Consider the following 13,719-nt stretch of genomic DNA (forward strand, 5'->3'; position numbering starts at 1 on the left):
ATCGGTTATAGCTGATCATGTATGAAAAAATGGAGACAACCTCCCCCTGTGGGATGAAGTTAAAATAATAGACAGAGAATACCACTGGAAAATACGAAAACTAAAAGAAGCAGCACATATGCTAGAGCACAACAACCTCCTAAGCAGACCGAGTGCAGATATGAATAGGATATGGGAACCGGTATTAAGGCGGCAAGCTGGCAGAATGGTTAGCACGCCGGGCGAAATGCTTAGCGGTATTTCGTCTGCGTTACGTTGTGAGTTCAAATTCCGCCAAGGTCGACTTTGCCTTTCATCCTTTCGGGGTTGATAAATTAAGTACCAGTTACGCACTGGGGTCGATGTAATCGACTTAATACCTATGTCTGTCCTTGTTTGTTCCCTCTGTGTTTAGCCCCTTGTGGGTAATAAAGAAATAGGTATTAAGGTAGGATTAGAAAATATTAGATTTATAAGCCCTAAAATTTACTCCATAATTCCCCATGGGCATATGGCATAATGGTTAAGAATGCGAGCTACTAACCCCAAGATTCCAAGTTTGACCTGAACAACAACAACAACAATAATAATAATAACACCGAAAAATACCTTAGGAATGAGAACTCAGGTTCGAAATTTCCCCAAGACACCTGAAGAAGGCTGGAGGGTATATCAGCCGAAACGTTGTGTTAACAACAAACAAGATGAGGACAAATATCCGTCGAATGTAAATAATGAAAAGCAATGTAGTTTTGCGTATGTTTATGTGAATATATGTATATGTAAAGGTCTGAGGATAAACTGAAAAAAAGTAAAGAAATAAATAAGTTTTACAAAACCACCTGAACAAATACTGGAGTTTTCCAAGACCAAAAGTGATGGATTGCCAAAATAAGTACCAGGGTCGATCTGTTTTTACTAAAACCTTTCATGGCAATACCTCCCTCCTGAAAAAATATTTTATACTACAAACTGGCAGAAACGTTAGCATGCTGGGCGAAATGCTTAGCAGTATTTCATCTGTCTTTACATTCTGAGTTCAAATTCCGCCGAAGTCGACTTTGCCTTTCATCCTTTCAGGGTGGTTAAATTAAGTATGAGTTACGTACTGGAGTCAATCTAATCTACTGCCTTCCACTCCAAAAGAAATTTCGGGCCTTGTGCCTAGAGTAGAGAAGAATATTTTATACTACGTTGTAATTTTAATGCATCAACAAATGCTATGCAATCGCAACTTGAGATTACACATATAGGAGAAACCTCTGTAAGTTACAGGGATGAACTGCAGTTTCAATTCAGATACATCAGTATTGAGAAAAAAAATATATAAATTTATTAGTTTTGGTTTTAAGGCTTTCTTTATCCTCTATAGATGTTTAGAGACTTAATGAAGGGCCAGTTGCAAATTTGGACATACCTACTCGTGTGCCTCCTACGAATGTATTTCTTCATAATTTCTAGAAAAACAGATATTTTTTAATGAAATTTTCTACAAGTACATTTTGGATGGTGCAGATTACGAGGCTGACCTTTCCGAATTCTTTTCTTCACTGGATTCCTATGCTTTCGATGACAGAGATTTCAAATATGCATAACAACCATGTTTTCAAAATTTTTAATTCCCACCATCCAATTGTTAATTTTGAACTTTTTTTGAATTTTTTTTCAATCCACGTGAAAAAATATGGAGATTAAGAATATGAAGAGGGAGACAAATATTAATCTCAAATTTTTAATGAAAAACTCCAAAATTGATCCACACTCCATCTTGCTGTCTAAAAGTGAAAATGAACGGCTGTTTTGTCCGTTTCCGCATGCATAGATTTATAGTGAAACAGCAAAAGGATCACGATACTCAGTATGCTAAAAATAACAGCTAAATATCTGAATGTTGTTTTGGGGGTGTATCTCGCTTCCAAAAATTTGTTTATTTTCAGTGAATAGTTTTTTTCAAAAATTGCGAGAATTCACTGAAGATACAACTTCTTTTACCAATTTTTGTGGAAGCTGTGTTCCAAGTTGTGGCGTTCTGGGTTCAAGTTGGATTACCAAATAGGCCTGGATTACAGCGTGGCCAGAAGATTTTTTGCTTGCTGTGTTTTTTTTTTTAACTGTAGACTGATTTCTTTCCTTCTATTTTTTTGTGACTTTCTTTTTTCTAGAACTGTTTTATTTTTTTTCATTCCTTCCTTTTTGTTGCAACTTTCTTGTGATTTCTTTCTTTTTCTTCCTTCATTTTTATAATTTTTATCTCGAACTGTTTTTGGGCTTTTATTTAAAAAAAACATGGCAAAGAACAAGGACAATGTTTTGGAGTGGGAAATTGTACCACCCAAATAGTGGATGAAAGACTTTGAAGAGAGGACAGTGGTGTTGAGGACTTACTCCAAGTCACTCGACACCATTGCCCTATTTGAAAACACTGTTATCGAAAGGGAGTTGGCAGAGTATCTGTCAACTATTAAATTTATCTCCAGGGGAGAGTCAAATATGCAACGGTGTGATTGCTATTTGACACTCCTGAGGAGGCTCGCAAATTTGCGAGTCAGCCATTGGAGGGCAAAGAGATTTTGTTCCTTCCCACGTATTGTGGGAAGAAGTTAACAAGAGCTTAGGTCTGCGGGTTGCCACCCGGGATAGAACCCAAGTGAATAGAGGAGACTATCCGCCGGGGTCTTGGTGACAGCGGAGCCAAGCTCCTCAATGTTAAAATGTTGCCTGCGGCTGATTGGGTTGGGTCAAAAACTGTTTTGACCCTGTGGACCCAATCAGCTAAGAATCTGGTTTTCCCAGATTTTTTTTAAATGGCTGAGTGCAGGTACCCTGTGATTCTTGAGGGAAGCCCCCCTCCCCCACTCCAAGTGTCACCTGTGCCTGGAGCCAGGCCACATCTAAAAGAACTGTCCCAAGACTAGAGTAGGGTCCTGGAGCAGTTGGTTGAGGAAGAGCCTCCCCCTCCTCCTCTGGAAGGAGAGATGGCGGTAGGTGAGGAAAAAAGGGGGGGAGGAAGATGGGGAGCAACAATGGTTGCTCACCGAAGGATCCCAAAGTTGCGGGAGGAAGTGATGATCCTCTGGTTAAGGCAAAGGAGCCAACCCCTCCCGTACCAAAAGAATGGGACAGTGCCAGCAGTTCGCAGTGCACTGCCGGCATGTCTCAAAACCTTGTTGGTGGGAATTGTGCCACTGATGGAGGAAACTGTGGCCCCTCCCAGTGAAAATAATGAGGAATATGTAGTCTTCTATCTCAAGAGAGGGGGGCGGCCGTAGAGAAGTTTGTAAATAGTTTTGAAGGTCGGGAACTGGCGGTCTCGACCTGCATTGATAGTCCATATTGGCCTCCACACAGGTGGCTGCGGGAGTCATGGAAGAGAGTTATTTTTATAAGATATTTGATTCCTTTTCTAAGGAAGAGTATAATTATCTCTTCTAGGTCCCCGACTTGCTACGGTGGGTTTACCTGCAGGCACAAGAGATTTGATCAGGGAGGTAGAGTGAGAGGTCTTGGCACCTTGATTGAATTGGAACTCTTTGATTGTTAAGAGGCTCCATGCCTCAATTTATGTTACTGTAAGAGGTTCATTACCTCATTTGTGTTATTTAAAAAAAAAAAAGAAAAAAAGAACAGTGTTCTCAAGGGGCATCGATTGGTGGACGTCATTTGCTTCTCTCATCAATATCATTGTTTTGTTCATCATTTCATCTCATTTGTGTTATTGTCCAGCCCGCATTTGCTTCTATCTTTGTAATGCCTTTATGGCAAATCTGGTGAAATAAAGAAACTTGCTTCCCAACCACATGGTTCGGTGTTCAGTCCCACATGTCCGCCTATTAAGATTAAATTGGAAGTTGTGAAAGAATGTTTTCTTGGTGGGGAGAGGAGTTTTGGAAAATTCCCACATGTCAGCTTTGTTGGTGGAGTAAAGATCATGGACTGCACCCTGCTTTGGGATCGTTTTTTTTTTTTACAGGAATACACTATATAGATGGTGGAGATTCTGAATCTGCAAAATAAAAAGCATTTCAAAATTTTAATCCCCCCCACCCCACCCCACTATTTCTTAAATTTTCACTTTAAAAAATGTTTTCGGTAAAATACGTAGAAAAATACAGAGACTATGATTCTGAAAAAAAAAATTTGTAAAATTTCAATTTAACAAAGAAAAAAAAAGAAAATAAACACCCCCTTCCCTCTGCCCTATGACAAGAAATGAAATTAGAGTGTTTTCTCAACTAATGTTTCATGACGAACATAACCCAACACATTGTGGTTGAGGGTCTTTTGAAATTAAGAGAAGTATGTAAAAATTAGATTTTTTGCACACACACACACAAAATGACATTTAAAAAATATTTTTCTGTTTTGGTAATTCGTATTTAGAAAGTTGATCCTCGGTTTGGCTGCTGTTTCTAGCTTGTCAGATTTCTGGTTGGGGCGTACTTAAAAATTGAAGATTTTAAAACCCCACAAAACCTTTCCCTTTCTGTCAGGGTGGAGGGAGTATTTATTATTTTTTTGAAACATTGAAATTTTACAATTTTTTAATCTTCATATTTTTCTACGTATTTCGTCAAAAAATATTTCTAAAATAAGTGAAAGATTTGGGGTGGTGGGATTTAAGTTTTGAAATTTTTTCTTTCGTAATTCGTATTAAAATTTTGAAAACGTGTTTCTAGCATGTCAGGTTTTCTGTTTGGATTTTACAAAAATGTTTTTTCAGAATCATATAATTTCCGGGTTTTTCTACGCATTTCGCACAAAAAAATTCCTAACTCTTTACTTGTTTCAGTCATTTGACTGCGGCCATGCTGGAGCATCGCCTTTAGTCGAGCAAATCGACCCCGGGACTTATTCTTTGTAAGCCCAGTACTTATTCTATCGGTCTTTTTGCCGAACCGCTAAGTGACGGGGACGTAAACACACCAGCATCGGTTGTCAAGCAATGCTAGGGGGGACAAACACAGACACACAAACATATACATATATATATATACATATATACGACAGGCTTCTTTCAGTTTCCGTCTACCAAATCCACTCACAAGGCTTTGGCCGGCCCGAGGCTATAGTAGAAGACACTTGCCCAATGTGCCACGCAGTGGGACTGAACCTGGACCATGTGGTTGGTAGACAGGCTACTTACCACACAGCCACTCCTGCGCCTAAGAAAGTGAAAATTTTCACTTTCCTAAGAAAGTGAAAATTTAAGAAATTGGTGGGGGGTAATTAAAATTTTGAAATGCAGTTTTTTTTTTTTGACAGATTCGGAATCTCCGCCCTTGATGTAGTGTGTTCCTGTAGAAAAAAAAAATCCTGAAGGGGATGCGGTCAATGATCTTTACCTCCACCGCTTTGTTTCCTCATAACTTTCATAATTGATATTTTTTTCATGAAATTTCCAACAAATACCTTTCACATGGTGTGGATTACGATTATATCAGAAATGAAAAAGAAAAATAACTGACGGGCTGGTACACATACATACTTACACGTCACATATATTCACAAAATGAAACTTGAAATTTCGAAAACCATTACTGATGTGCGCATGTTCAGCATTATTTTCTATTCCCATCAAATTCTGAGATAACGTAATTAGCATACTCAGCAAGACATTTGTAGAAAATATCATGAAAAAATTAACCATTTTTCATAAAGTTATGAAGAAACAGTGCCGACTCGTGTGGATTTTCTGAAACTCCTCTCCACCTAAAACTCCCAGAGAAAAAAAAAAAAAAAACTTTTCAATCTACGTAATCCGAAGCGTATTTGTAGAAAAATTCATTTCCTGAAAGTTATAAATAAAGTCGTCGGAAGATATTTGTGTAGGTATGCCAGTATAGGCGATTGTCATAATTTTATTAACTTTGATAGATTTTTTGAAATTTGAATGTGGGCATGATTGAGATCACGGCAGAAGAGGGTTACTGACTCCTACACGGAGTCCACCCCCTTGCAAGAACACTCAACGCGCCCTTAAAGTTACAACACATTTCCACCACCACACCAAAAAGAAAAACACTACGTGTCACGTCTAGTCGAAACCGACCCGACATGCACAAGGGAGTAGCACGTTAAACATTGTAGTAGTACGAAATTCTAAATTCACTATTACACCTCCAGAAATAAAAAATATATAAAATATTAAACGCGATGGTCATAGCTGGAGCGTTTCTGATCATAGATTTGCAAGATGAGGGCCGGCCCCAAGAATAGAAAGAGTTGGTGAATGTCATTTAAAAATGCTGGTCTCATATATTCTAGTTTTTCGTCCATTACGTAAATTAAATAACTGAATAATTTCGCTCAGGTTTACCTTATTACTTCTCTAAAGATGTTATATACCCCTATATTAAACTGATTCACAGTATTTGCAGAAACCGAATAAATAGGTGAACTGAGGTCTCGATCTGCTAGAATATCTATTAGACCTATTTATTTAATTTTTCAATTAATCAGACGTATTTGTAGAACATTTAAACATTCATATCATTAATCAAGAGTACCACCCTTGGCATCTCAGCAACAGGAACAACCACAGACCAGTCATCACAAGAGAACCCTTTATGTACGTACTTTTTAGCTGCTGGAAATAGCAGCTAAATTCTTTCGCATACATTGTCGTCTTTAATATAATATATTGAACAATGTGGTACCTGATATACAATAAAACGGGATGGTCACAACTGATGTCATTTATTCATGTGGCGACTCAGTTAGGGTTTGCATCAACTAGAGACTTTTACACCTGGCTAAACTCAAAAGAACTCTTTCTCCATTCAACTAAGCTGACAGTTTGTTTAATAACTAACAAGAATACTGATCAGACACACAAAGTCGTTGAGTCTACGTAAACAACGAAATATGGACACAACCAAAGGGACATCACATAATTTTTACACGATTTACATATTAATTAAACTGAGTTAATGACGTTTTATGGTATATTTTATAGACTTAAAACAGCGTTAAGATAATGCCGTTTGTGGGAAAGGTTATGAAAGACAATAAAAAAATAGAGAAATTAAACCTTGTACTTTACTGCCCGTCTCTTGATCTTTCCTACTAACGGCATGCCTAAGATAAACCAGCACATTATATGTTACAATTCTCGTAGATATTCGGGGATTTTACTGGAGTAGAGTAAATAATGCTTAAAAATCATTTAACACTAATTCAACTGGCTTTAAGTACTGTTTTATAGTATATTTTATAAACAAAAACAGCACATTTAAAAAGATTTGCAGACATTCCCGAGTGGTCCAGCATGTCGTTTCTGTGTGGTCTTTCTGTTTAATACCGGGGGTAATAAACAGAAAAGACCACACAGAATCAGATTCGACAACTTTATCAAAAATTAATGACTAACATGAGATATATTAAGTAATAACATATACAAAGCATAATAAAATGATGGACGTTACGAAATAAATTGTTCCGTACCTGGAAAAAACGGGAATGTTCTTGAAAGAGACAAAAACCGGTGACGGCAACAAGAAAGTGGTTAACTTGCTGAAATTCGCTATCTTGTTGAAATTCGCTATATTGTTTTCTTCTTCTTACGCAGAGTTTACAAGTGGAAAAGAAACGATAAATGAATGAGTATAGATAGCCCTTATACATACACACAGTCAGTCACAATGACGATTTCTAGGAAGCAAACATTTTCACTATCACTTTGTTTTACAATACTGATTGGTCGGGAATCTGCCGTAAAAGGAGATTCTGCATATCGAAAGAACAATTTCTGAGAATTTACAAAGTGAAACGGCATACGTGTGAATTAAGAAGAAAACAGAACCATTTATCAGTAAAAGCTATATAAGAAATTGAGAAATTGACTTGGTGAGTGTTTGTGTGTGTATGTATTTAAATATATACAGGTTAGTTATAGCAGACGGAAGACATATTAAAACTTCTGATAAACACAAGTATATATATACATTGTTGACTTCGACTTTTTTTTAAACAAAAGGGTTTCTCAACCCAATATTTACATGCTATTTTAAAATTTATGCATGATTCGAAATCGACTATATCAGAGATGTGCTGCCAAGGTAGGCAAGTGTCTACCTTGAATAAAATAGATCTATAGCAACATTTTCCCTTTAAGGCAAAATATGCTTCTAATTCAGTAAAATTATAAAAGTTACTTTGATTACTATATATGAAATGCAAAATATTTTATTTTTTGTAGATTAGGTAGGCATAATGCGTCCCTGCCTTTCAATCTCAATATTTAAGCTACGTATAGTACTGAAGTAGTACATGTGCTGCGTACATACATTTCTACAAAGTTTCCTTTACGTGCTATAAAGGCACGCTTATTTTCTGTGTGTTTTTCTATATAAATGTCACCAACTGCCTACCCTGAGTAATTACTAACAACACATGCCTTATATATAAATGTTATCATCGGACTACAGACATGCTGGGACAACCTCATTGATAGCTTAAGTTTAGTTGCTAGAAAAGACTTATTTGCTTACCAACTATGTGGTCTTGAGTTCAATCTCACAGCACACCAAGTCTTCCACTGCCTGTGACTCTGGGATTGTAGTGCCTTTGGGTTCTATATAGTGCTGTTGTGGATTCATAAGTTGATAGTGCAGTGCTTGAAATTTTCCAGCATTAAACTTCTTGTTTATTTCAACCCACTTTTATACTGCATTTCGGTCCCACTGTAGGCTTGCAACATCATCTGAATTTTTTTTTATTGCATGTGATAATTTGTATCATTGATGTAGCTAGTGACAGTGGTTGTCCAAGAGGGCTATTATAAACAGTAACTGCTCTAAGACAGTTCTCTGGGAGACATCACTTAGACTTTGAGTTTCCTCAGAATGGGTACCATTGGCTGCAACTTAAAGAAGTAGCCACTTTCCCAATTTACCAGTAAGGCCAAGGTTTCACAGCTTATGACATATCATGTCTTGATCTACCATATCAAATGCTTTTGCTAAGTGAAGATATATCACAGTGACATCTGAATGGTTAAAGCATCTGTTTCAAAGCCCAGTCATAGTGCTGTAAGAGCTGTGTGAGGCAGCTTCTCCCTGGACAAAAGCCATGCCAGTGTATTGTTCAGTAGGTCATTTTCTTCTAGGAACATTATCAGTTTCTTTCTGATGATTTGTTCCATGACTTTACTGATATGTGAGATCAGAGAGACTGGCCTGTAGTTTTTGGCCTCTGCTCTGTTCCCAGCTTTGTGGATAGGGTGTATAATGCCTTCCTTCAGCATTTTAGTAAGTTTACCACTTGCAAGAAAACTCTGGAAAAGTATCTGAAGTGGTTTTGCTAAAGCCTGCTTACATGACGAGAGGAAAATAGATGGGAAGCCATCCGGACCAGTTGCTGAGCTTGAGCTCATTTCATCTATGGCCACTATTAAATAATTCAGCCAAGTTTTTTATCTGCATGTGTCCGAGTGGGAAGGTGAAAATACTTTTAAATTGTTCACTGAGTACCTAACTTATCCTTTCTGGGCTTGCAGTCAGTAAGCTATTTCCATGGAACAATGGTCCTGTTTTATATTGTATTGTGTCTGTTTCCTTTGCAAATTTATAGAAAGCTTCAGGGTTTATTTACATTCGACGGATATTTGTCCTCATCTTGTTTGTTGTTAACACGTTTCGGCTGATATATCCTCCAGCCTTCTTCAGGTGTCTTGGGGAAATTTTGAACCTGGGTTCTCATTCCTAAAGTATTTTTTGTGTGCAGGGGCAATAATACATATAGATACATGTATATATGGGAGTATATGTACATATACATGTGAGTATGAGTTGTATGTGTAGATGTTGATATGTATAAATACCTATGTACATGTTTAATATATGCATCTGCATACATCTTCACATATATATTTTCTTCTACTACTAAGCATTGACCTATCCAACCAACCTAACCTATATTCCCAAATTCTTCATTCCACCATATTACTACCCCTACCCTCTCTCCCTGCCCCATCACTTAGGATCTATCACTACATACCTGACACTCCTTTACTTTTTACACTATTATACCTCTGTCTCTCTACCACCCCCATTCCTTCTATCTGACACTCCTTTACTTTTTACCCAATCATCTTTTTACACTTTCATATCTTTCTCTCTCTATCAACCTCACCTCCCCATTCCTACTATCAATTTATCTTGTTTGACCACTAACTTGTACACTTTCACTCTCTTCATCTCTTTATTATCTATCTCCTTGCTTTTCTTTTTTCTTTTCTTTATTCCTCTCCTCCTGTTTTCCATTTGACCTTAAAAATACATTCCCTACTTTTAGGTCACTTTAAATAAAACCCTTGATTCAATAGCACTGTGTACATGGAATGACCAATTTTAAGTACTATTGGAACTTACAAGGTATTGGAATCTTATATGTATACTATTCTGCCAAAATAATGGATCTACAGATGCAATATCCCCACATATCTCACATCTATTTTCATTTCTCCACTTCACTCTCTATTTCATATCTTATCTAAATTACCTATTAACTATTTTCTCACACTGTCTCTGATGAAGGGATATATAAAGTATCCCAGAAACAGCTGCAAGACCTATTTATAAATGTTCTAAAATCTTTCACGGCCTTCGATTTTTATCACATTCTGAAAGAAATTTATATATATATATATACATATATATATATATATATATATATATGAAAATATATATATATATATATATATATGAAAATATATATATATATATGAAAAAAAAAAAATATATATATATATATATGAAAGCATGAAACTATAAGTTGTGTATTTAAATGGATATTTATCTCTCACTGGATGGAGTAGTTTTTTGTTAATTCTACCTCTTTTGGATCTGTAAACTGTGTGTATGTGGGGGTTTATCTCTCTCTATATAAAACTGAGAATGTGTGTGTGTCTGTTTGTCTGTGTGTTTCCCTAAAACTTGAGAACTACACAACCAATTTCATTCAAATTTTACACATGCCTTACTTAGGGTCCATGTAGTTTCATGGGCAAAAAAATGTTCAACTTCTTGCCTAGAGTGAGCCCATAGCAATATCATATCTTCTCCACTATTTCAGTATTACGTGTTAAAAGTGAAACAAAAACATTTCTCTATTATACATCAGATACTTTCACTTTAACAATAAAAATAATAATAACAATTAAATTATATGTAGTAAGTAATAATTAAAATCAAACTAAAGTATAATATAATCGTAACATAACAAAAGTAAAAATAGCAATTGGTATAGCATCAATGACTTGAACTTGAATAAGTGGTTTCACATGAATGGGAATAAATTAAAAATAAAATTAGCGTGCAGAAATGGAATAGTCCAGATGGAGCTGTGCTTTTACATTAGATTATCTGCTAATTAGCTAGCATTAAGTATCTATATGAAGTTTGGCTGTATGTAATATCTGTTTTCTCGAACAGCCAGTTCTACAGAGTAATGCTGTTGGTTTATTTCTTATATATAAAGGACTAAAGCTTCAACTGCTTACTGCTTTCTGATTCATCGTAAGGTTTGTTGTTATTATTATTACTGTTTAACTATTGTTATTACGTTTGTTGGTTCCTCGTAAAGGAAACATTGTTGTGTTGCATTTGTTAAATAATTGTAAACTGTAACCCTCCCCCTTTGGGAGAAGGAGCTTTGGTTATTGTTTAAAAATTGAATTGTGTCCCTGTTTGGGGAAATTGACTATATTTTCACCATTTACACGAAGCATTTTTGTTAGAATACCTTCGATAGAAGAAAGTCCAAAAATGAATTTCGCTGCAACCGTCGGTGGGCACGAACTCATTGAAGTTAAAATGGAAGAAATACAGATTGATCACGGACAAAGACGGTGAATCTAGGATAACACCACCAAACGAAATAAAAAATTAAATTAAAGAAAAGACTATTGTCTATAAAGTATACAATGTAGAGAGAAAAAAAAAGATTTGAACACCTGGAGGAAAGCACCATTGAAAAGTGTCTTGGCGTGACTATGAAAGATATCTAACAAGAGGCGGTAAATTTGCCACAATAGAAGCAAGGTTTGAGTCAACAAAGTGTGCAAGGGAGTACTCAAATCGAACCTTGCAAAGTGGAAATATTTTATTTTTACCTTTATATCTGGGATGTAGGACATCCCGGATAAAAATTTAAAATGTCCCCCCAGAAGTAGAGGTAGGCTGGATTGTAGCCACACTTCTATACAAGAGGGAGGACAAGATACAATTGATCAAAATTGCAAGAGACGGGCCTACAATTCCAGTCTGTTATATATTTTGAGTATTGTTATCACTAGCGATAACAAGATATAACTTTGTATTTTATGTGTAGATGTATATATATAGATGTACATGTAATATGTACACATATATATACACAAATATACATGCACTAGCACTATGACCCGGCAACGACGGGTCATAATGCTAGTATATATATATTAGTGAAAGGACAAATGAAAGAAAGTGGCACTCACCACATTTGGTAGGAGTTACATATGTTTATATAATACAATATAATATATATATATATCATCATCATCATCATCGTTTAACGTCTGATTTCCATGCTAGCATGGGTTGGACGGTTCAACTGGGGTCTGGGAAGCCAGGAGGCTGCACCAGGCCCAGTCTGATTTGGCAGTGTTTCTACAGCTGGATGCCCTTACTAACGCCAACCACTCCGTGAGTGTAGTGGGTGCTTTTTACGTGCCAGACGGGGCTGGCAACGGCCACGATCGGTTGGTGCTTTTTACGTGCCACACATATATATATATGCAGATATGGGCACAGGACATCACCAACTGTAAACAACACAAAGTACGAAAACAAGCGAGTTAAATACACAAACGAGAGAAAAAAAACTGAAAACAGGAAAAGTAACACAAACAATGACACTTCATCAGTTGTTAGCTGTCTATCTACTCCTCATTTCAAGCATTCAACGACAAACGAAATCAGAAGTAGATTGACAGCTGACAACCGATGAAGGGTCGTTCTTTGTGTTACTTGCCGTGTTTTCAATTTTATTTTGTGTTGTTGTTTGTGTATTTAATTTGCTTCTTTCCATACTTTGTGTTGTTTACAGTTGGTGATGTCCTGTGCCGATACATGCATATGTATATATATATATATATATATATATATATATATACAAATTGAGATAGGGGTTGCAAATTCAACCCATAATGATTGTACCTATTGTATTGTATTACTCATTCATGTACGCTGTTTTGTTATATTTTTTTATGTTTAACCTTAATGTTCTTATGTAGTGGTTCAATAAAGTATGTGATTGGGTATTATCTGGTAGTTGATTAATGATTTAGATGTATTTCTCCATTTTCTGATTTTGTATATATATATATATATATATATATATATATATGCATATATGGGCACAGAACATCACCAACTGTAAACAACACAAACTCGACTGAGGAAAGAAAACTCCGAATGACCCGTCCTTGTTTTCTTTGTATCTATGTGGATGTTTTGTTGTCCCTTTCTTGTATCACCTGTCTGGATGTTTTGTGTTCTTGTCCCTTTTTGTGTATATATATATATATGTGCATATATATATTATTTATATTATCATTTAATTGAACACCATGCATCCATTTCCAAGTAAGTTTATGTATATATATATATATATATATAATAGAAATATTAAAATTACTAAGTCTCTCTAAAAGAGAACACGGCAGCGTTCCCGGAAAATAATAGCTTTATTCTTATTTTT

The 13,719-nt window shown here is 36.0% G+C and overlaps 1 long non-coding RNA gene across 1 annotated transcript; it reads right to left on the reverse strand.

Moving 5' to 3' along the window:
• Window positions 1-4,210: 4,210 nt before the first annotated feature.
• LOC118765411 lies at window positions 4,211-5,666 on the reverse strand. The gene is made up of 2 exons (XR_005001274.1): window positions 5,164-5,666; window positions 4,211-4,562 (listed from the first exon to the last, which is right to left on the reverse strand). It is a non-coding gene; the product is annotated as an uncharacterized LOC118765411 (long non-coding RNA).
• Between the last annotated feature and the right edge of the window lie 8,053 nt (window positions 5,667-13,719).

The sequence above is a fragment of the Octopus sinensis genome, linkage group LG11 (assembly GCF_006345805.1).
Source record: "Octopus sinensis linkage group LG11, ASM634580v1, whole genome shotgun sequence".
Taxonomy (NCBI): domain Eukaryota; kingdom Metazoa; phylum Mollusca; class Cephalopoda; order Octopoda; family Octopodidae; genus Octopus; species Octopus sinensis.